Below are 23,097 nucleotides of genomic sequence, written 5' to 3'. Positions count from 1 at the left end.
GCTAGATTTTAAGAATCTGAGCCCAGTTTTAAGTTTTAAAAGGCTTTTGCGACACCCTGTATTATTACTGTAGTGTGTGTGTGTGTGTGTGTGTGTGTGTGTGTGTGTGTGTAACTTACCCTGTATGTAGTTTAGGCATGTAGTTACTGATCACATATACTGTTGATATATATTTTTTCTGACCAGTATCCTGAGATGATTGCCTGGGACACTGAGATGACTATCATTATTCTTTTCAGCCTGCTGTTTATTTTACTGCTTGTGTGGAATAATTGTAAATGTCAAGTATACTGTGACTGGTTTTGGAAGGGGCTTTAATATTTCTTGGCCCAAATGAAGTTTGCCTTTGGGACAGAGGGACTTGAGGAGGGAATAACCTTCACTTACAACCTTGTCACATCTTTCCTTTTGAAAAGTAGGAGTTGGAAGAGGAGGAGACATGTGAGCTGGGCAAATAGGAAGAAGGAACTGGAGAACTAACCATGCAAGCAGACAGCATATTGAGAGATAAGCCATGACAAACTGTCAGAAGACCTATACTGATTCTGTGTTGAAGATAACGTGAATGCCTGAGCTGCAGCTCAAAGGCAGTAAATGCCAGTCCCAGGGGTTGGGACCAATCCAGGGACCTCTTTTACTTCATAACAAAGCCATTTTTATCTCTTCTGGTATGCTAGATTGTCTGTTCTTTAAATATTACTTTCAATTTAGATCCCATTTACCTACTACTTTGTTGCCCAGCAGAAATGTAGGCTCTGTATGTATGTGTGCTATTTAAGGTTTTAAAATAGAAAATAGAAAGATAGGGAGATAGAGACAGAGAGGGAGAAGAGGGAAAGAGAGAGAGAGACAGATAGACAGAGAATTATTTATTCAATAAACAGTTTCTAAGTGCTTAATATTTGCATAACCCCATACTAGGCCCTGGGGGAGATATAAATTTGAGACAACATACTATCTTTGTGCTCGTGAAACTTAGAGTCTAGTAGGAAGATATTTAATTATGTTTTTATGTGCACAAGTGATCCTTTGCCCCTCCACCCAGCAAACATTTTTAAAGCATCTATTGCCACAAGGACACATATTAAGCACCTGTTGTATGCTACACATTGGGAGTTCAAATACTTCAATTCAACAAAAGTTTATTAAGATGAAAACACAAATCTTACTTTCAAGGAGCTTATAGTATAACAGGGAATACAAATATATACAATATAATGTAAAATATGATGGTACAACATCATAAGTCCTTTTCCCCTTCTACATCTCTGTTCACTAGCATTCCTATCCACTTTATTCAACCCTACATTTCCACAGAATGTCCTCTTCCTCTGCTGGTCTATTCCATTTGTACTTTTTCTCCCTTAAGGCTAATTGAATTAAGGTCTGCTTAATGACAAGAAATACCTAATCAGTTTTTTCCAGTAGGAAATTTAAGATGAGTAATGGAAATATAGATATATAATGCCTCTACCCATTCAAGTTTGGCAGGACCCTGAAGGATGGCCCTGTGATCACACTATACTGATGTGACTTTTGATTGAGAAAATATTGATTCTTTCAGAGTTAATTGTCTCCCTTAGGTGGTGCAGTGGATAGAATGCTGGGCCCAGAGTCAGGAAGACTCATCTCCCTGAGGTCAAATCAGGCCTTAGACACTTACTAGCTGTGTGACCCTAGGCAAATCACTTAATCCTGTTTACTTCAGTTCCTCATCTATAAAATGAGCTGGAGAAGGAAGCAGTAAACCACTTCAGTGTCTCTGCCAAGAAAACCCCAAATGGGGTCATGAAGAGTTGGACATGACTGAAACAATTGAATAACAACAAAAGTCTGAGCTGAGATCTTAGCTCTCTTCTAGTCATTTATGTATTCTTAGGTATATTCTAAAAGACCATTTACTGTTTTTTTTTTCCTTTGGTCTATTTTAATCTGTTTAACTTTTCAGACCTCTGCTTACTTCTTACACTTACATTAGGTAAAGTTGTTTATACCAATCTTTCCGGTTGTGTAAGGCAGAAAGCCTTCCCTCTCAGTTTTAGATCACAACAAAGCCTTCAAGAGAATAGTTTGACTTCTGTCCAGAAAATTAGATAATCAAGATGAGAAATTATCTTCACTTGTATCATGACTAATAGCATTTCAGTGACCATTTTGGTGAGTAAGGTAACCCATATCTATTAGAAATCAGTGTCATATGGCTGACAAATTCCTTCTATGGCTTACATAATAAAAAAAGTAGTTATGATTTTCCAAGGAGTTGTTCCTCTTTATTTCCCTCCTATATCTCTACTTAGGATGAAAAACAACTTTAAATTAACAAGTAAATTAAAAATGGAACTGTTAAAAAGGCAGGGAACAAATTTCAGTCTTTAAGTCTTTAATATTCTCTAAATCTTTCTAAATACCATCCCATGTGCTCCAAAATACTTCAGTCTGTAGAGTATCATAGCATTGCATCATAATGGCATGACTGAGTAATTGACAACATAGGATTCAACAGCTGTTTCTGCAAACAGCTGTTGTACAGTACTTTGTAGTACTAGAAAGATGAGTGCTAAAAGATCCCTTGAGAACCAATTGAAACAGTGCATTTTTTTAAAAAAAACCTGTAAGACAAAGGAAATAGAATAGGATGAAAATATTTTAATTCAAAAATTCAAAATATGCAACTGTTGCATTTTACCTTTTAATTACAAGCTCTGGGATACTTAGTTAATTAAAAAGTGTAAATGATTGAGCCTCCCTAATAACTTGGAAAAAAAGCCTCTTTAGAGCATCAATATTACAAATTTATTGTTGACTTAGCTGAATGCTACAGTCTTGTTTTTGTTACCCATCACCTAAGTGGGCCCTCCTAGAAAACGGTTTCTTTGCTCTGTACTCACAAACTGAATTTAATCTTGGGGGAGTTATATTCTAAATAAGAAGAGTCAGGTTTTTTTCCTCATACTCTCTGGCTCACTGCCCTGACTGAGAGTTCTAGGGAAAATCTCTTAAATATACCTTAAGTGTGGCTCATGTATACAATCTCCCCTAAAATGTAACAGAGTCCTTTCTAGAAAAGGCCCTTGATGTACAAAATAAGTAGCAGGCATAGGATAGTTGTGCATTTCTTATACCACTAAAGTAACGCTTAAAACACAGAAGACTTATAAGAATGCATTAAGATACATACATCATATATATATATATATATATTTAAAACAATAAGCCCCTATCATTGCAATCCCCTCAAAAGGTACAGCACACATTTTGAGATTGATAAGCAGATGTTTCACTTTCACTTCTGATCCTGTCCTGTCTGCATAACTCACAGGGCTGAATGGCCTGGCCAGCCAGGAAATGACTTGAACTTTCTTAGCCCTTTGAGTTACAACAGCTCCCCAGCGGTTTCTCCTAGAGATGCATCTTCTTCACCAAGAAGCAGTTGTAGTTGCAGGAGCTATTCAATGGAGTGATGGAAGCTGAACACCACCTGCTAGGCAATCTACATTTAGGAACCTAGGAATTCTTAAACTCACAAGGTAGCTACCAAGGCTGGAAAAGTTCACTTCTCAGGATAATTACTATCACCTCTGTGTAGACAAAGAAGCATAAAGAAAAAGGGACAGAAAGGGACTTGAGGTCCAATTTCAGACTTGCCTATATGAAGATTGCTATTGCTTTGTAGAAGTGATGGGTTGCCATGGCCATTATACAATTTATTTCATACCTACTGAATCCTTTCTAAGAGAGAAGTGTTCAAAAGAGAAGACAGAGAAGTAAAGATTTTCTCTTCAGCTCTTTGTAGTACTAGAAAGATGAGTGCTAAAAGATCCCTTGAGAACCAATTGAAACAGTGCATTTTTTAAAAAAAAACCTGTAAGACAAAGGAAATAGAATAGGATGAAAATATTTTAATTCAAAAGTAAAATTATAGGGGGCAGCTAGATGGTGCAGTGGATAGAACTCCAGCCTTGGAGTTCAAATCCGGCCTCAGACACTTGACACTTACTAGCTGTGTGACCCTGGCCAAGTCACTTAACCCCAATTGCCTCACCCCACTCAAAAAAAATAAAATGAAGTACTTAAAAAAAAAAGAAGTTGGGGGTAGGTCAGTGGCACAGCGGATAGAGCGGCAGCCCTGAAGTCAGGAGGACCTGAGTTCAAATCCAGCCTCAAACCAAACACTTGACACTTACTAGCTGTGTGACCGTGTCAAGTCACTTAACCCCAATTGCCTAAAAATAAAATAAAAATAAAAAGAAGTTGCTGGGAAGATGGTAAAAAAAGTGAAATTATAATATTTGATTGTAAATTATTTATATATAAAATACATTTCCATATATAGAAGAAAGAAAATATTCATTATCAAATATATTTCCTTGTAATCACTTATTTAGGGATCATAATTTATATACTTTGTGGTCATACATTTGCTGTAAACAGGTTTTTGCAAATGAAGGATACCTCTGTAGTCCTGTTTCAGCACTTTGAAGTGTCACAAATGTGGCATATTTTAGTTGAGCATTCACATCTTCTACCATGGTTACTGTAACTTTTAATTTGCCACTTGGACAAACTCCAGTGAACTCCTCACTCACCTTTTGAATGTATTCTTGACAGTTAATATCTGAACTGTTGTTGTTGTTTGTTTATTTTTCAGTTGTGTCTAACTGTTTGTGACCCCATTAAGGGTTTTCTCAGAGATATTGCCATTTGCCTCTCTAGCCCTTTTTACAGATAAGGAAACTGAAGCAAACAGGGTTAACTGACTTGCCCAGGGTTCCACAGTTAATAAATGTCTGAGGCTAGTTTTGAGCTCAGGAAGATGAGTCTTCCCAACTCCAGGCCTGGCACTCTATCCACTGTACTACCTAGTGGCTCAGTGTTTGAATTACAACTTTTAAATATATTATCCAGCTGCCAATGAAGGCCATATCTAGAACTATCTAGAAAACATGCATAGGCCATCTCCTACTTCCTGCTTTCACTGAATAATGCCTTGCTATTTGGTCAAGAGCATTTACTCCTACCTTATTCTTATAAAATAGGATAGTATTGGGCTTTTGCTTAGTGCTATTTCCTGCTAGAATCTGAACATTTAAATAGTGGGTATTCATAAACACTAATATACTTGGATTTCTTTCATCAGTATGACATCAATGTCACTGTAGGTTTCTCTATAGATTTCAAAACCAAAGTTTCGTGTGTCTTTGTTATTTCTGGAAGTTCTCTATGGTTCTGAAGAATAATCTCAGCAATGATGCACCTTTGCTTTGCAAGCATCAGTGAAAAATCAAGGGATGTAAAACAATTGACTCAGGTTATAACGTAGCTTTCTTTTTTTAAAATAGTGTTTTCATGAGCTTCAACACTACATCTATAGGTTTACTGGTATGGTTCCTTCCAGAATCATGTTTTATCAAGTAAGGGAATCTTTTGAACGAGGATTTGTTTTCAGTGTCTACTGTCAACCAAAATTTCAGGCCAAATTTGCCTGGATTATTTGACATGTGTTGAATAAATTTACAATGTGCCTTGCAAGGCAGCAATTGTTTATTGACTGTCATATATACATCAGTAATAAATGCCTTTTGATAATTTTCGGTAAAAAGATTCCACAGCGAGGATACTAGACTAACTTTTCCTGAAACAAATTTTGTTTCCTTTCATTTCTCAGGTCAAAGCAAAGGTACTTCATTACATCTAGGAATCAATTATATGGCATAGTTTTATTGAACAATGAACACCCCTAAAACCTATTCCACATACTGTCTTTTGTTTGTTTTTTGCAAGGCAATCAGGGTTAAGTGACCTGCTTGGGGTCACACAGCTAGTATCATGTTGTCTGAGGTCACATTTCAACTCAGGTCCTCCTGACTCAAGGGCTGGTGCTCTATCCACTGTGCCACCTAGCTGCCCCCCACATACTGTTTAAGGATACATTTCTTCCACCAATAACACCACAAGTAACAATTAAGACCAATGAACTTTTCCAATTAATCTAATGTATCAAAACAGCATTGCATATTATTCAGCCCTTAGCATTTGTACATTTCTGAATGTTTCTAAGTATTAGCTCACTAAATAAAAATCAAAAAGAAGATCCAAAACTTTTCTTGACAACACAGGTTTAAAACATGCAGTGGGGTCAGATTGAAGTATAATGATACTTAACTTTTACAAGTATCCTTATACTGCTACAGAAGTAGCAGCTCATTGCCAAAAAGAACCTTCTTTACTCTCTAGACATTGTTACTCTTCATCTCTTTTGTTACAAACTTGTCTGTGGCAAGAACCTCGTTACTCCTTACTTTTTGGATTGTTAACTATAGAAGAAATTTTATAGATTAATCATCACTCAAATCAGATTGGTAACATTCTTTTTCTGCCTTACACATTGCAATTGTAGCATTTTTTTCATCAAATTCACCATTTGAAAGTTCACCACTAGATGAGTCAAATAGGATATTTCTTATTAGCTTTAAAAGTAGTTTAAAAAGACATATGAAAATGTCTCAGACACTTTATCAGTAAGGATGCAAATAAAGCTATATTATTATGGCAGGCAAACTATAAATTCTGAAAATCTGTAAAAATTGGAAAAATAAAAAAATAAATTAGTAAAATGAAGGAAACTACATTCAAAGATAAAATTTTATTTTGCTCTGTAAGTACATTATTCACAAAGTTTTATAAATATTTTATGAATTATACTGATACTCTAAGGGGAACAGATTAATATGGGCAAAGAAATGACCCAATAGAAATAAGTAAAGGAGCATTTCCTCTTATTTATAACAAAAGCACATGCATCATTTGACACATCTGGTCCTTATAGATGTAACCATACGTTTTATTTCTTTTGTTATTTGAAGAATCTTTAGAATGCTAAGAACTGTCTATAACAAAGGCATAAAAAAAGTTGTGAAATATTAAGTAGAAATACCTAATTCTTTGCAAGTTTTAAGTATCTAAAATTTTTTAGTGTCATTGGACACATCTGATCCTTCTAATGTTTTAAAGTCTACTAAAGGGTGGGGACAATCCTCTAAGTTCAATTGTTCAGTTCTTTTTGGTGTACAATAATGACAGAGATGAAAGAATGAACCATGAGCCACTGATCTCTCATGTTCTTTATCAAGTGGCCAAATCATATGGTCCACTAAAAGGGGCCAGAGCACATGCCCTTCTCCATGTGAAGATTTTGAATCTAGAATATCAAAGGATTCCTCTAATAATCTTGGTTACTTCATACTTTTCTAATATTGGAGACAGTTATTAAGATTAAATATGTATTCCTGTCATAGGAGTTTATTATTTATTTATTTTGCTTTTTGGTGAGGCAATCAGGGTTAAGTGACTTGGCCAGGGTCACACAGCTAGTAAATGTCAAGTGTGTGAGGCCAGATTTGAACTCAGGTCTTCCTGAATCCAGGGCCAGTACTCTATCCACTGTGCCACCCAGGAGCTGATTTTTTTTAGAACCTGAAATGGTTCTCACTCTAATAATTTTAATGAACCAAATACTTTAAAGATCTAAAATTGCATCATTGTTGGGCACTCCCTTCAACAACACAGATTGCAACCCAGATTGTAGGTTGTCTTCCAAGGTTCTTAAGTCTTGAAAACACACCTTCAGTCTGATGCTGATTTAGTTAGCTCAGTCTTCAGTTGACAGACACAGTCTGGTACCAGCCCTATATTTAAAGTCTATCCAGCTTGACAGGACCTGTCAAAGTTTGTGTGTTGCTGCCATAGCCTTCAGGAATCCAGAACCTCTATATCACAACAAAATGTCAGAAGTGGACTTTTACCCATATCTAGCTATTACAGTAACCATTAAAATGAACACAATTTTTGCAAGGCTAAGAACAATTCTATATGCAAATCTTTGTAGAATGAGACAAATTTTATATCTGTTAGATTAAATTATGTTTGATTGCTAAAATGTCTAAGCTCTTCAAATTAAAAAAAAATTGTATCTTCCTTTTTTGTAACCTTTTCTCAATAACAATGTGTTTGTACTTTTCTTTGTCAGAGCTTATATCTTGTTTGCTTAATGCTCTAGTTGTATCTTATAACCTATGACAAAATATTTTCAAAAAACTTTTTTCCTAAAAATATAAGAGTGTTAGGGGCAGCTAGATGGCGCAGTGGATAGAGTACTGGCCCTGGATTTAGGAAGACCTGAGTTCAAATCTGGCCCCAGACACTTGATACTTTCTAGCTGTGTGATCCTGGGCAAGTCACTTTACCCCATTGCCTCACCCCCCCCCCCCCAAATGCAACAGTGTTTTAAGTACCATGTGACAATGCTTATTAAGCACCTACTTTACTCTGTGAAGGTATTCAAAAGAAGTAGGAAGATATAGTTTTTGCCCTTATGTAACCTAATTCTAGTAGGGGAAAGAAGAAAGCATAAAACAAGTGTAGCCAGGTGGGGCATAGGAAGGTTGATGTGTACAGGATGTGTGATTATCTCAAGTGAATACACCAATCACCACCTCTCATTGCTACTGACTCATTTCTGACTCATTTCCTTTGAACTCTCTCTCTCTTTCTCTCTCTCTCTCTGTCTCTGTCTCTGTCTGTCTGTCCCTCTTTTTCTCTCTCTGTCTCCCTCTCCCCCTCACCCCAAAGCAGCTTGATGATTTTTGGCAAAGACTGCAATAAGAAAAGGGCACCAGATGAAGCAGAGCTACAAAGAAACTCAAGAGAAACAGAAGTAAGATCCTCCATCCAGGTAAGGACTGCAAAAGAAGCAGATGAAAGCCTGAAGGCATTCTGGTACAGGACTAATAAGGGGAGGGGAAGTCTAAGGCCAGCATGATTGCTAGAAAGCAGGACCTAAAGCCAATGGGATCTTGGCAACAGACTGTTGGAGTTGTAGTAGGTGAAAAAGTCAGTTCTTGGGAGGTGAATGTTCAAAGAGACAAAGATATAGCAGATGAAACTGGGCAGTATGTACTTTAGAGCCATACGGAAGGCCTCAAATCAGAGCAATTGATCACTAATATTTGGTTAGGACCTATCTCATTCCAGGGGAATGCCAATTTTCATGAGGTACAAGGAGAAAGAGACAGAAATGGGGCCAAGGCTAGCATCTGTGTTAGGCCACCAGGAGACTGAGACAGATGCCAGGAACTAAAGCAGAAGGTGCAGCCTGGTCCTAATTCCAGTCCTACCTCTCTGTCCTAGCCCAGGGAAATGGAATCAAGATCTAGCCATCCCACTGAAAACTATGACAGTGTAATGGCAAGTAATGAGCAACTAGGTGATGCAGTGGATAGAGTACGGGGCTTGGAGTCTAGAGGACCTGAGTTCAAATCTGACCTCAGACATTTACTAGCTATGTGACTCTGGGAAAATCACTCACTAAATCCTGTTTGCCTAATTTCCTCATCTGTAAAATGAGTTGGAAAGGAAATGGTAAACCACTCCAGTATCTTTGCCAAGAAAATCCCAAATGGGGTCACAAAGAGTTGGACACAACTGAAAAACTGAATAAATAAAAACAATGGCAGAAGTATACAGATTGAAGTGGAGAGTCAGGGTCTAGCCACCCTATCCAAGAAGGTTAAAAAGGGCAGATTCTGGCCTTAGCACAAAGTCCCAATCAAGAAACTGTGGCTAGAGAGATGAGTAAACAGAAGAAAACTCCTAATACAACAACAACAAAATACTACGGGTTAAGAGAAGGCTTAAAGATAAACCGAGAAAAAATGTTTAATCAAGTTGACATGCTTTTATTAAGTACCTTTGTGCCAATCACTGTGCTAAGCACTGGTTATGCAAAGAAAGGCAAAAAGTAGTCCCTACTCTGAAGGAACTCATAGTCTAATGGGGAAGACAACATGTATGTAACTACACATTAACATATACATATATCTATATATAGATACATAGATATGTATATATTCCTATGTATACATATAGGAAACTGGATATAATCTCAAAAGGAAGCACTAAGATTAAGGAGGACTGAGAAAGGCTTCTTGTAGAAGGTAGGACTTTAGCTGAGACTTGAAGGAAGACAGGGAAAACAAGGAGGCAGAGATCAGGAGGGAGAGAATTCTAGGCATGGGGGACAGTCAGGGAAAATGCCCAGAGCTGAAAGATACACAGATATCCTGTGTAAGGAACAGCCAGGAGGCTACTGTGTCACTGGATAACAGAGTACATGAAGGGGAGTAAGGTTTAAGAAGACTGGAAATGTAGGAAGGGTCTAGGTTATGAAGGACTTTAAAAGCCAAACAGGATTTTATAATTGATCCTGGAGGTAATAGGAAGACCATTGGAATTTACTGAATAGGAGTGAGGTTGACATGGTCAGACCTGTAGTTTTAGAATATTATTTTGACAACTGAGTGAATGATGGACTATAGTAGGGGAGAGAACTGAGCAGGGAGACTACCCAGAAGACTGGTAGTGCTCTCAATAGTAGTAAGAAAGTTAGGAAGAGGGGATTTTTTGGGGGGGGGTGGGGAAAGATAATAAGTTCAGTGTTATATATCTAAGTTTAAGATATCTTCAGAACATCCAGTTTGAGCTCTTTAATAGGCAGTTGGATATATGAGACTGGAGATTAGCAGGGAGGTTAGGGTTATAAGTAGATTTGATAGTCATCAGAATAGAGATGATAATTGAGCTGATGAGATCAATCCATGTTAAAGAATTTGGGGAAACCCAGGGTTAGCTTGTGTAACCTGGATGAAGATCCAGCAAAGGAGACTGAGAAGTCACATGTGTGGAAGGAGAACTAGGAGAGTGGAATCACAAAAATTTAGTGAGAAGACAGTATCAGGGTTTTTCAACAGGGTCAAAGGCTATAGAGAGATCAAGAAGGATGAAGATTGAGAAAAGGCAGTTTTAATTTAGCAGTTAAGAAATCACTCATAACTTTGAAGAGAGAAGTTTCAGTTGAATATTAAGGCCAGACTACAGAGAGTTTAGAAGAGAGTAAAAGAAAAGGAAGTGGAGTCACTAATTATAGACAGCCTCCTCAAGGAGTCAAACCACAAAAGAGAGGAGAGATATGGGATAATAGCTAGTGGGGATGCATGGATCAAGTGAGGGTTTTTTGAGGATGGGGAAGACATGGGTAGATATAAGTAGCCTTCAGGGGGGAAAATAATTACTTAGCCACAAATTCCCAAGGTTTCATGGAACAAATGAGCAAGAGAAAAAAAAAGATGAAATTCGAACTCTTGAGAAAAAGTTGGAAGGAAAAGGAGTAACTTAGAATAGAAAGTGGAAAACCTTATCTAAGTAGTGGACAGCTGGAAAAATAAAATAGACCAAAGAAAACTTGATAATTTAATGAGACAAGAAATATTAAAATAAAGTCAAAAGACTGGAAAATTAGAAGAGCATGTGAGTTATCTATTATGAAAAATGACTCACCTAGAAAACAGGATGAGGAGAGATAATTTAAGAATCAATATACTCCCTCCAAAACATGACCAAACAAAAACCCTGCATACTATATTTCAAGAAATCTAGAAACTTTGACTAGAATTACTAGAACCGTAGGGCAAAGTTAAAATAGAAAGAATCCACTAGCAGTCACCTGAAAGAAACCTCCAATTGAAAACATCAAGAAATGTCATAACAATTTATAGGTCAAAGAAAATATACTACAAGCAGCCAGAAAGAATAAGTTCAAATAAGATGGAACTACTATCAAGATCACAGCAGCTACCAAAGTGATTTTCTGAAAGTGCAGGTCTGAACATTTCACCTCTCTACTCAATAAACCCCAGAGGATTCCTATCACCTCCAGAAGCAAATATAAAATCATCTGTTTGCTATTTAAAACCCTTCATAACCTAGACTCTCTTACTTTTCCAGTCTTCTTATACCTTAGCCATCCCCCCTCTCTGCTCTCCCACGTACTCTTTAGTTCAGTGATACTGACTTCCTTGTTGTTCCTTGAACAAAGCACTCCATCTCTCAGCTCCATACATTTCTACTGGATGTCCCCCATACCTACAATGTTCTCTCTCCTCAGCTCTACCTCCTGGCTTCCTTCAAGCCCCAGCTAAAAATCTTACCTTCTACAAGAAACCTTTCCCAATCATTCTTATTCAGTGCCTCTCCTCTGTTGATTATTTCCTATTTATCCTGTAAATATTTTGTTTTACAAATTTGTATGTTGTCTTCCCCATAAGATTGTGAGTTCCTTGAGGGCAAGGACTGTCTTTTGCCTTTCTTCGTGTCCTTGGCATGTGTTTCAGTGTATGACATACAGAAAGTGCTTAATAAGTGATTATTGGCTGCCTGAACTCTAAGGGAAAGGAAACTCTGGAATACAAAATATCCAAAAGTAAAAAATAAAGACCCAGATTAACAAACTGAAAAACTGTTCCTATTCCTAAGGCATTGTTGGAAGAACATTTCTTGGTATTCAGCTTCCCAACCAGAATTCATTCTAATCAAGGCACTGATTTTGAAAACAAATTAATCAGTGAAATATTTATGTTGGTGAGAATCAAGAAATCTAGAACCACACCCTGTCACCCTCAGGGAGACCCACAACCTGAGTGTCTCAACCACACCTTGCTAAATATGCTAGGAACCTCAAAACTTAAATCCCAAAGGAGTTATCATGTGACATTTCTTGTGTATACATAGAATTCTACCTAAAAATGATGCCATAACCTTTATGCCATATTTGTTAAATATATGGAAAGGAACTTGCCTACTTATTGATGTGATTTGGAGTTGAAGAACATGGAGAAGAGGGAATGACTAGTAGTGAATATGTGTCTCAATTGAGGGTAACTGGTGCCTGATACATACAGAGACCCCAAACAGCTTGCTCAGCTGATCAAAACTCTTCACATGAAGAGACTGGGAAACTGCTTCTGTGATAGTCATGATGATGAATAGGTGAAGGGCCTTGGAGGGATTGCAGAATATCCATAGACATTCTGTAACTGGTTTTAGTTGGCTGACCACACATCAAAGAAGAGCCTCTTTGACCTGCAGTGGAAGGATTCAAAAAGGCTGTCAGCTTTAACTACTTTCACTTTTTCTTCAGTTCCTTTTGGAGAATTTTAATGATTCTTTTGCTCATAGTATCTGGTGAGAGACAAGGTAGTAAGAGGGAAAAGCCTTTCAAGGTTGCTACATGTAGGTTATACGTTTGGTTGTTTACATGCTGCTTAATTGTGTACGTTCACTGATTGTCATGAATAAATAAAATTTTAATTTGTATTGAAGCAGTGTTAAATGTCATGTATAGTATTTGAGCTATTTACTTGTTTATGTGCTATTTGTGTGCACTTTGCTATCCTAACTTCTCCCAAATGATTTGTAGGAATTGCAAATATTTCACCGATGGAAGGATGAAAGGGAGTGTGGACAGTTTTGCTAATGGAAATTGCAGAAAAAAAGGATAGTTGGGAAAGAGATACAAAAAAGAAGCTCCAGAGAAAAGGCACTTAAAGATGACCTAAATGGCCCATTTCCTAGCATCTAATTTGCATGTGACTGATAAGAAGATTCTGTAGTTAATGGTTGGGAAACTCATGGTTTAGCACGGATGCATATTGTCTAGCTATGGTGTAGCTAGCAGAAATGAGAAAGGCTTGGCCTCTGCCACTTCACACTGCTTGGAAGAAGAAAGGATGCTGCCTGATGGAGCCAATTGGAGAAGTAAAGCTTTAGTTTTCTCTGCACTGAAATGTATTTGCCTGAGAGGCAGGAATCCCTCAGAACACAGCAAAGGGAGCACACCTGGAAAAGCTCTGAAGATCACAGGCTTAGGGTTTTTGCTTTTGCTGAAAGAGCATAGCAATACTTGGGTAGCTCAGAATTAAAGTTTAATAAATGGAGCTGTCAGTGGAGATAGACGTCTGGACAAAAGCTCTCCAGTGACCCTTGCAATGCACAAAGAACTTTTTTTCTCCAATGAATCCCTGAAAACGATAGGAAATTCCAAAAAGAGCTCCAAATTCATCTAATGATAAAACAAAAAGGTAATTACAGAAAGGATTAAGTCCTTAGGGTTGATTGGAATCAATCCCTTGAATGTTTAATGAGGCATTGATATCTAATGGTTCCCATGATGCAGACGTATTTGTTGAATGAGGAAGTGGGACCTTGAAGAGTATTTGTGGGCTAAGGGACTCTTTCACTGCATAAAGACTATGAGCAACCTCAGAAGACGCTAATACCTAGCAAACAAAGCGGCATCAATAACAAGTCTCTTCTGTTTCAGGGCCAAGGTGCCCTCAAGCAAAATGGTACCAATCCTCTAATCAGATCTCCTGTGTCTTTTTACTATCAGTCTATCTATATTTAAGTTAAAAAAAAAGTCTAGGGTTAGGAACTAAACATGCATGCTATTTATCGGGTATGTAGCTTGCTTTATATATTATTTGTTTGCATGTTGTCTCCCTCTTTAGAATGTAAGCTCCCTGAGGGTGTCTTTTGCTACTTTATGTATTCCCAGCACTTAGCAAAGGGACTGGCACATAGCAGGCACTTAATAAATATTGATTGATATACAATCCAGAAAATCATTACTAATTTTTAATAAATACACTCTCTAATTGGCTCTGCCCCCAATTCAAATTGAGCTGAGGGTAATATTTCTTTTCCTTTTTAGGGTAAAAAATCTGTCTTTTTCAATCCAAATTACATATTTATAGATAGACAAATTCATGGTAAATGGCAATCTAAGTTTTAATAGCATAGAAACAAAGGTAACCAATTAAAGAAATAAAACTTCTACAATGTTGGCTGCTTGGCCATCATTCAAGAAGGAGACAAATGACTTTCTTCTATTTATATCCCTCCTCCCAACAAATTGGAGGTGAAAACAGAAAGTAAGTGGTAGACAGGTACATAAAAGTGCCTCCTCACTCCAGGAACCTAGGACCTCTAGAGCTCATGAAGTTGATTCTAAGCCTGGACACATCCTCTTCAAAAATATCTAATTAGTAGAACACTAATGCATTATTGGTGGAATTGTGAACTAATCCAACTATTCTGGAGAGCAATTTGGAATTATGTCCAAAGGGCAATAAAACTAGACATCCCCTTTGATCCAGTAATACTACTACTAGGTCTGTTTCCCAAAGAGATGATAAAAGGGGGAAAAGACCTACATGTACAAAAATACCTATAGCTGCTCTTTTTGTGGTGTTAGAGAATTGGAAATCGAGGGGATGCCCATCAATTGGGGATTGGCTAAGCAAGTTGTGGTATATAAATGCAATGGAATACTGTTGTGCTATAAGAAATGAAGAGCAGGTGGATTTCAGAAAAACCCAGAAAGACTAACATGAGCTGATGCAAAGCAAAGTGAGCAGAACTAAGAGAACATTGTACACAGCAACAACAACATTGTGCAATGATCAACTATGACTGACTTAGCTCTTCTTAGGAATACAGTGATCCAAGGCAACTCCAAAAGACTCATTATGCAAAATGATGTTCATATCCAGAAAAAGAACCGGTGGAGTCTGAATGCAAATTGAAGCATACTGTTTTCACTTTCTTTATTTTTGTATGTGTTTTTTCCTTTTGTTCTATTTCCTCTTTCACAACATGACTAATATGGAAATATGCTTTACATGATTGCACATATATACCCTCTATCAAATTGCTTACCATCTGAAAGATGAGGGAGGGGAGGGAAGGAGGGAGGAAATTTGGAGCTCCAAATTTTATTTAAAAAACGAATATTAAAAATTTGTTTTTACATGTAATTGGAAAAAATAAAATACCACTTAAAAAAAAAGAATGTTCAATTACTTAGCCAAGAAAAGAAACACAACATGAAAAAGGCATTCAAGGCACAAGACTCAAGCTGTTTTAGGAAGAGTCCCTCTACTCTAACTGCTGTTCCTCACTGGAAGTCTTGGAGTTTCAAGATACTAACTCAAGGGTCAATGGAAAAGATCAAGTCAGAAGCTATTTTTACTTTTATCTGATGAAACAGGATTACCTTTCCTGCTGTCATGGTATGGGAGGAGGACTAAAGAATCATTCATACTTACTAGCTGTGTGACCCTGGGCAAGTCACTTAATCCCAATTGCCTCATCAAAAGGAAAAGAAAAAAGAAAAAAAAAAAGAATCATTCAGGGTTTGCTGCATCATACCAAAATACCCTTTTAGGATTCAGTTACTACATGACTAAAAGTAGCCACAGAGTTTGTGGTCTCTGATGCACCCAAATGCTGGGTCACATTGTCAATGGAGAACCTAAAAGTTAGTGCTCCCTGGGATGGACCTAACAAGCCAATTCAATTTCTACTACACAGACAAACAGAAAAACAATGACTAGCTAACAGACATATGTAGCTTAGTATGTACATGACAGCACATAAGCAAACAAAAATAAAGTACAAAAGAATAAAACAGAAACTATAACTTAGAAGCCACACAACACATATAATCAACATATGCAATTACATGCAAGGCATATATTACATGGGCAAACATTACAATCATTTGGCTACATGTGTAACTGTTTTTCACGTTAGTCGATCCAAAGGGTAAGTAGATACAGCTTTCTTGCAATCTGTTGACATTTTTGCATCACACTTCAGCTGGCTAATGGTATGGACTGACCATCATCATAATAGGTTTATAGGTCTGGATTCCTACCCCTGAACTTGTGAGGCCCCAGGCTGGCAGGACTTCCTATAGATAAAGTGCTAGGCAGGAAAACTACTGCCCCAGTTTCAGTCTGAATTGGAGTTTTCCTCAGGTAGAGGCAAGGCTGTTCGATTACCTTAACACAATGTCATCATCACCTTCTAAGCTATTGTCTAGTTCAGACAGTCTTTGTATAACTGGTGAGTATCATTTACTCATTCTACTAATTATGACTTCTTTCTTCATGCTGATCAGAGAATCTAACAAACTCTTCTATGGGCAATATGTGGGTGCGATTAATTGTCTTTACAGAGTTCCCACCCCTCTTTGGGGGTATTCTGTAAATAGGTAATTTGTCAAATCTCTCAACAACTTGCCATGGACTGGTTTTCTGTGTATTCACTAACCCACCAAGCTTTCTCAACAAAATTCTTTCTCTTTTCTGAATGTCTAGATCAGTGATGCTCAAAGTGTGGCTCAGGAACCCCTAAGGGATCCCTGAGGGGATCCTCCCAAGAATCTCTGAGACTATTTCAAGAGATCCATGAAGTAAAAACTATTTTCATAATGATACAAAATGTTTTAATTTCCAATACATTAAATATCAATAGACACTGCTCATATAAACAAAATCTCTTGAAGGAGGATCTTCAATAATTTTTAAGAGTATAAAAGGGTAATGAAACCAAAAGAATTGAGAACTTCTAGTCTAGGAAATGAATTTAATCATCATACCATCATTTGTTTCTATTAGGGTTTTTCTAAGCTAAAGTAATGACTAATTGGTAAGTTTCTCTCAGCCTCCTTCTCAGGGATACTTATGAGTATTTCCATCCTCTCTATCTTCTGAAACTAAAATGCACAGGTCATCAGGTAGGTGTGGTTCCTGCCTTAACATGAGAAAATTGTAATGTAAACTTGTGGTATCATTTCTGATTGAACTGTAGGCATATACTAAGGATGCTAAATGTTGACTCCACTGAGGGTTTGTTTATTTTTTTGTCTCAATGTTCCTTACACATTCATCATTTTTCATTTGAAATATGGGTTTCCTTGGGATTAGAGTTCTTTAGCATTTCTTTGAGTAGGTTGTTCCGAAAGTTGCTGCTGTTAAATTCCTTCTGCAACTCAAAACTTTCTTGTTTCTGGTTAGGGATATTTGTGTACCTGGTGAAATAATTAGTTACTATCACTACTAAGATATGATTTATGTTATTACTATGTTGTTCTAGAGATTAAAAAGAAGTCAGTAAGACAAGTTCTAAAGGTTTACTAGTGCTTCTATTCTCCAAATATGCAGAATGAGAAAAGTAATACTTTTCTCTGCATTCACTGAGCACAACTCTCACACTTTTTAGTGATATCTGCTGCAATATTGGGCTAGAAAAATCATTTAAAAAAATAGCTCCAATTTTCTGTCTTGCCCTGTTAGCCAAAGTCATTATGTTGTGGCCATAGAGCACTAGGGCTCAAATAGAAGGGATTGCTTCTAAGGACCATGAATGGAATCAGTTACAGTTTAGTATATCCCTGCTGAATAGGCCCAATGTCTGCAATAGTCTCAACAGTCAAGTGCCTTATAGGGAATGGAACTTAAGGTTTTTAGTCTTATTCTTTGCCTCTTGCCTTGTGTTATTTCACAGAATCCTCCATCTGTTGTCTGCTGTCATTGCCAGTCATCTACTATGAAACAGTTCATATGTGCTGCTTGCCTTGCTGGTGGAAGTTCCTTACTCTCAGCTGTTCTTCTACCTGACTGTAGACCAGCTTCCGGAAAATTCCCTTTGCTGCATCCTTAGGTATCTCCATAGCTTTGTTACCTTGTAGCCTTCAGGAGAGGATGTTATGCTGTGTTCCTGTGACTTCTTAATTAACCAGTAGTTCTAGGGGCATTTAGGTGTTGAGGGGATAGAAATAGACTTACAGTTAGGAAGACCTGAGTTCAAATCCTGCCACAGACACTAACTGTGTAACCCTGGGCAAATCACTTAATATCTCTTAGCCTGTTTCATCATTTATGAAATGAGTATAACAATAGCATGTATCTCCTAGTATGGTTGTGAAGATCAGATGAGATGATATATGTAAAGTAACTTATAAACTTCAAAACATTAAATAAATGTTACATGTTATTATTATAAAGAGTAACTATTCTATATATGTATATGTATACATATATATGTATTTTAACCTGTTTATTATTTATCTTCTCTTTGTATTCTCTGTGCAACTAGATATTCTATAAAAGAGGGGATGACATCTGAGTAAATTTAGGATAAGGAACTAAAATGATATATGCAATAAAAATATAGAAATGACAATTCATTTGACAAAAATGTACTGAGTACTCTCTATGTGGTGAACACTCTTCCAGACACAATGGAATATACAAAAAAGCACAAGACCTGGTCTTATTTTATGGGAAAATACATATATGAAACAGTTAAATAACAACATATCAGATGCTCTAAAAAAACACAAATATTTGCTTTGAGTAAATTTGTCTCTTCCTATTAGTCAGTAATCTTACTGATAATCTTTTCCCATTTTTAACCTAGAGTCAACAAAATTAGAAACATTTTAAATATGATTGTCATGTATTATAGCTATGACTGCACATTTTCACAAGGATTCTGTCTCAGAGCCAACTAGGACATTCATGAATGGATTTCATGGATTCAAAGCAGAGGTCAATTTTTGCATAGCTATGTGATATATTGTCATTATTGTTATATAAATTGCATGAATAAATATGAACTTTATGATGATAAGTTGAAATACCAAGTTGTAATTCTAACTACTTATTATCATAATACTATTCTTAAGAAGCACAAAGTGAAAACAGTGCCTATTAGGAAAATACCACTTTAAAGTCTTGATTTCAATAAATTTCTATTCTAATTTCTATCTAAAATTTCTATCCTAATATAAAAATTCTTCAAGATTCCTTGAAAGATATCAAAACAGAAATAATCTTGTTTAATGACTCTCTGACCATAAAAAATCAAAGAAGGGCCAAAACTGAGAGAAATATGCTCCAATAGAAGTATTTGCCACTGTGATAGAGGAGATTCAGCTTAGAGGCAAAGTTAAAGAGGGATTCCCTGTATGTGCCAAGATCTCCCAGGTGATCTTATTTGTGGATGATATTGCGCTGGTTGCATCAAGCTCTGGAACATTGCAGTATCTTTGGGAAGACAACTGTAAATTCTTGAGAGGGTTTGGTCTGATCATCCACACAGAAAAGACCAAGTACATGAAGAATGTCTATTCTTCAGATTATGATAAGCAGTTGTACGGGCAATTTGTATAGCTTGTCCATTAGTATTCATATCTGGAACGGACAATATAAATGGATAACAAGTTGTGCCCAGAGTTAAACAGAAAAAGATAGGGGATTGATTGATTTCAGGAAATATCAAAGCTCCCTTAATGAGACTAAGTTTTTCCTGGATACAAATGTTGCAGAGGTTATGTCCCATGAGTGGAAATCAGGGAAATCCTAAGAAGCATGTGCCAGACCTCTCCTGGAAACTTACTTCAAGGGACATAAAAATGCCTTGTCCTTTTTGGCCACTGAGCAGAAAGAGTTGCTAATTCAATGTCTTCAAAGTGGGGTGATCTGCCTTCTGCCTCCCCTTCCATCTATCCATCCTATTAGCACTATTGGAGTCTTTCCCTGGAGGAATAGCAGAGAGGGCTGGTGCCTTTCCCCCATCCTGGCTGCATGAATATATGTCCTTCCTGGACAAATCTGAACCTGGATCTCAGAGCTTTAATTGCCTATTCTGTATTGTTTTTTTTATCTTTTCTTGATCACAGGTGACTGCGTATCAGATCTGAGGTAGACATTTCCAGTCTTAGAGGCCACTTTATGAATTTGAGAGACCTGGAGATCCTGGCTCCTCAGTGAGGTGTCCACTCTACACACACTACAGTGCTTCTTGGAGGAAAGGATAACCACTTGCTGGGGAAATAAGGCCTGACTTGTCAGAAAACAGACTTGGTAGGTATTGCTTGGACAATGAAGAGTTTGGTGAAATGTAAAATGTTTATTCAGCGGTCTCATAAACTGATTCATATCCTCTCAAGGGAGTATAACAGTAGTTATATTATGACATTCTGTTTTAAGTCTTTATGTTTTCCTTCCTTCCTTCCTCCCTCCCTCCCTCTTTCTTTCTCTTTTAAGAATTTCTTTAATAAATAGCCATCCTACACATGATCAATGTATACACTAAATACTTTTCTACTCCCCTTTGGGGAGACAAAAGACATGAGCCTAAATCTAAGTGTTAAGTAATTCTTCTCTAGGACTGAGGTGGTGGTGTGAAGAGTCAAAGATTTTAAAAAATAATTTAACTCCTTCCTTCAGAAGTCAGATCTCCTATGATTGAACCCAGTTTAGATGCATTCATGGGTTCATAACTGAGAGGGACCCCTTAGAAGTAGAAAGGGTGCTCTGATCCTCCATCTTTGGTCCAGCAGCAGCAGTTGTTATTGTTATACCAAAGCCCACCTTTTAAATCCCAACATTCTTCGGGTGGTATTGTATAGTTGTGAGACATGGAGCAGAACAGTCTCTGAAGAAGTGAAAATAAATATCACACAGATGGCCATGGAAAAGGTCATGGGGTGTGAATGTGGAGTAAACAGGCTCCAACCTATGAGGAACTTTGAAGAACAAGAATGAAACATGTTGCTAAAGAAAAGTATGGTAGGGAAAAAAGGTGGCCTGGCCAGATGGTGAAGGCTAGTAACAGTAGTAGACAATGTGAGTGTTCTACTTTTATTCATGTGGTGCTAACAGAAACTGAGGAAGGATTCCAAAACATTGGATAAACACTCTGTGGTGAAATTATGGGCGGTAATGGACAAGAATCTCATTGCAGGCATGAATGGGTTGCAATCTATATCACTGTAAAGAACATCCATATCAATGAGATGACAGATCCATGTGACTATTTGAGTATATACTACATAGATAGAAAAAAAATGAATTTAACAACAAGTTTGATTTTGGGAGAATGTTTTATAGAATTTCTACAAAAGTCCTACTCAATGACTTATTGTGGTATGGAGGTGACTTTGGATTCTCAAAGGTCATGTTAATGAAATACAAGCTCTGGTAAGGCGGGAAAAGCTTCTAGTCTGGTTCTGGTTTATTACCAGTAAGTTACCCTCTAAGTGATAAAATCTTTGATCATTGCAATGAGAAAAATTACAAAATGGCCCTCAGTTGGGTGTAGCCCATTTATGCTTTTCTGGTGACATTGGCAAATATGATGGAAAGGCAGGGCAGGGGCAGGGATGTGCAAATAAACATTTAATACAGGACTTTCTGGAAGAAAATTTATGTACAATACCTCTTAATGCATTATTGACATTTCCTCCATCACTTTCTTAAGTTTAGACAATCAACAAAACAACAAGCAGATCCTTCATGTGCAGCATTTGCCCATTTCTGAAAATATCACACCATGCTCACACTGAAAATTTAACAGCTGGTTCTCTTGAGCTGATATGAGCAGGTTCCATCACATCCCAGCATAAAGGGTACTAACAAACAATTTCTAGACCATCTATAAAGATGAGTTTAACCAATGTTACTTCAAATTCTTGTATGATGACTAAGTGGACATAGTAATGGATGAACATGAATCATATCAATATTGAGAGCTATGAAGGAAAGAATTGAAAAGAGAATTAACAGCTTGACACAAGGGGTACAAAACCTTACCCAAACAGCAGACTTCTTTAAAACTAAAATGGACCAAATAGAAGTTAATGACTCTATTATACAATATAAAGTCAAAAGACCAAAGAAAAATAGAAGAAAATGTAAAATATCTCATGTCAAAAACATATAACCTGAAAAATACATCTTTCAGAGAGATAATTTAAGAATCATTGGATTGGATGTCATATTTTAAGAAATCATAAAGGGGCACTGCTCAGATCTCTAAAACCAGAAGGCAAAGTGAAAACAGAAAGACTCCACCAGGTTGCCTCCTGAAAGAAACCTCAAAATACAAACTCCCAGGAACATAATAACTCAAATCAAGTGCTTCCAGTCAAAGAAAAAAAAGTACTGAAAGATTTCAAGTACCTAGAAGCCACACTCAGGATTACCCAAGGTTTATCAGCCATCACAGTTATAGGAGTAGAGAGCTTGGCATATAATATTCCAGAAGGCAAAAGATAGAAGCTTAAAACCAAGAATAACTTGCTCAGCAACACTGAGTATAATGCTCCAGGAGAAAAGTGGATTTTTAATGAAATATGGGACTTCTAAGCATTCCTGATGAAAAGACCAGAGCTGCACAGGAACTTTGAAGTACAAACACAGAAAAAAATAAAAAATAAAAGGGTAAATATGAGTAAGAAAAAGAGCTAAATAAGGATGAACTATTTTCATTCTAATATGGGAAGATGATACATGTCCCTTCAGAATCCTATCATTATCAGGGGTCATAGACAAAAGGCCAGAGAGTGTGATT

General features: G+C 37.0%; 1 long non-coding RNA gene across 3 annotated transcripts; it reads left to right on the top strand.

The window, feature by feature from the left end:
- The first annotated feature begins 8,560 nt into the window (after window positions 1-8,560).
- Window positions 8,561-23,097, top strand: LOC114033546. Of its 3 annotated transcripts, XR_003567992.1 has the most exons (5): window positions 8,561-8,731; window positions 13,310-13,970; window positions 18,244-18,399; window positions 20,423-20,606; window positions 22,006-23,097. It is a non-coding gene; the product is annotated as an uncharacterized LOC114033546 (long non-coding RNA). The 3 variants fall into 3 exon arrangements; XR_003567990.1 differs by lacking the exon at window positions 22,006-23,097 and having other exon boundaries at window positions 20,423-21,995; XR_003567991.1 differs by lacking the exons at window positions 13,310-13,970; window positions 22,006-23,097 and having other exon boundaries at window positions 20,423-21,995.

Source organism: Vombatus ursinus, unplaced genomic scaffold, assembly GCF_900497805.2.
Source record: "Vombatus ursinus unplaced genomic scaffold, bare-nosed wombat genome assembly UNPS02007284.1, whole genome shotgun sequence".
Lineage (NCBI taxonomy): Eukaryota > Metazoa > Chordata > Mammalia > Diprotodontia > Vombatidae > Vombatus > Vombatus ursinus.
The sequence above is the reverse complement of the archived record's forward strand: the minus strand, read 5'-3'. Positions and strand labels throughout refer to the sequence as shown.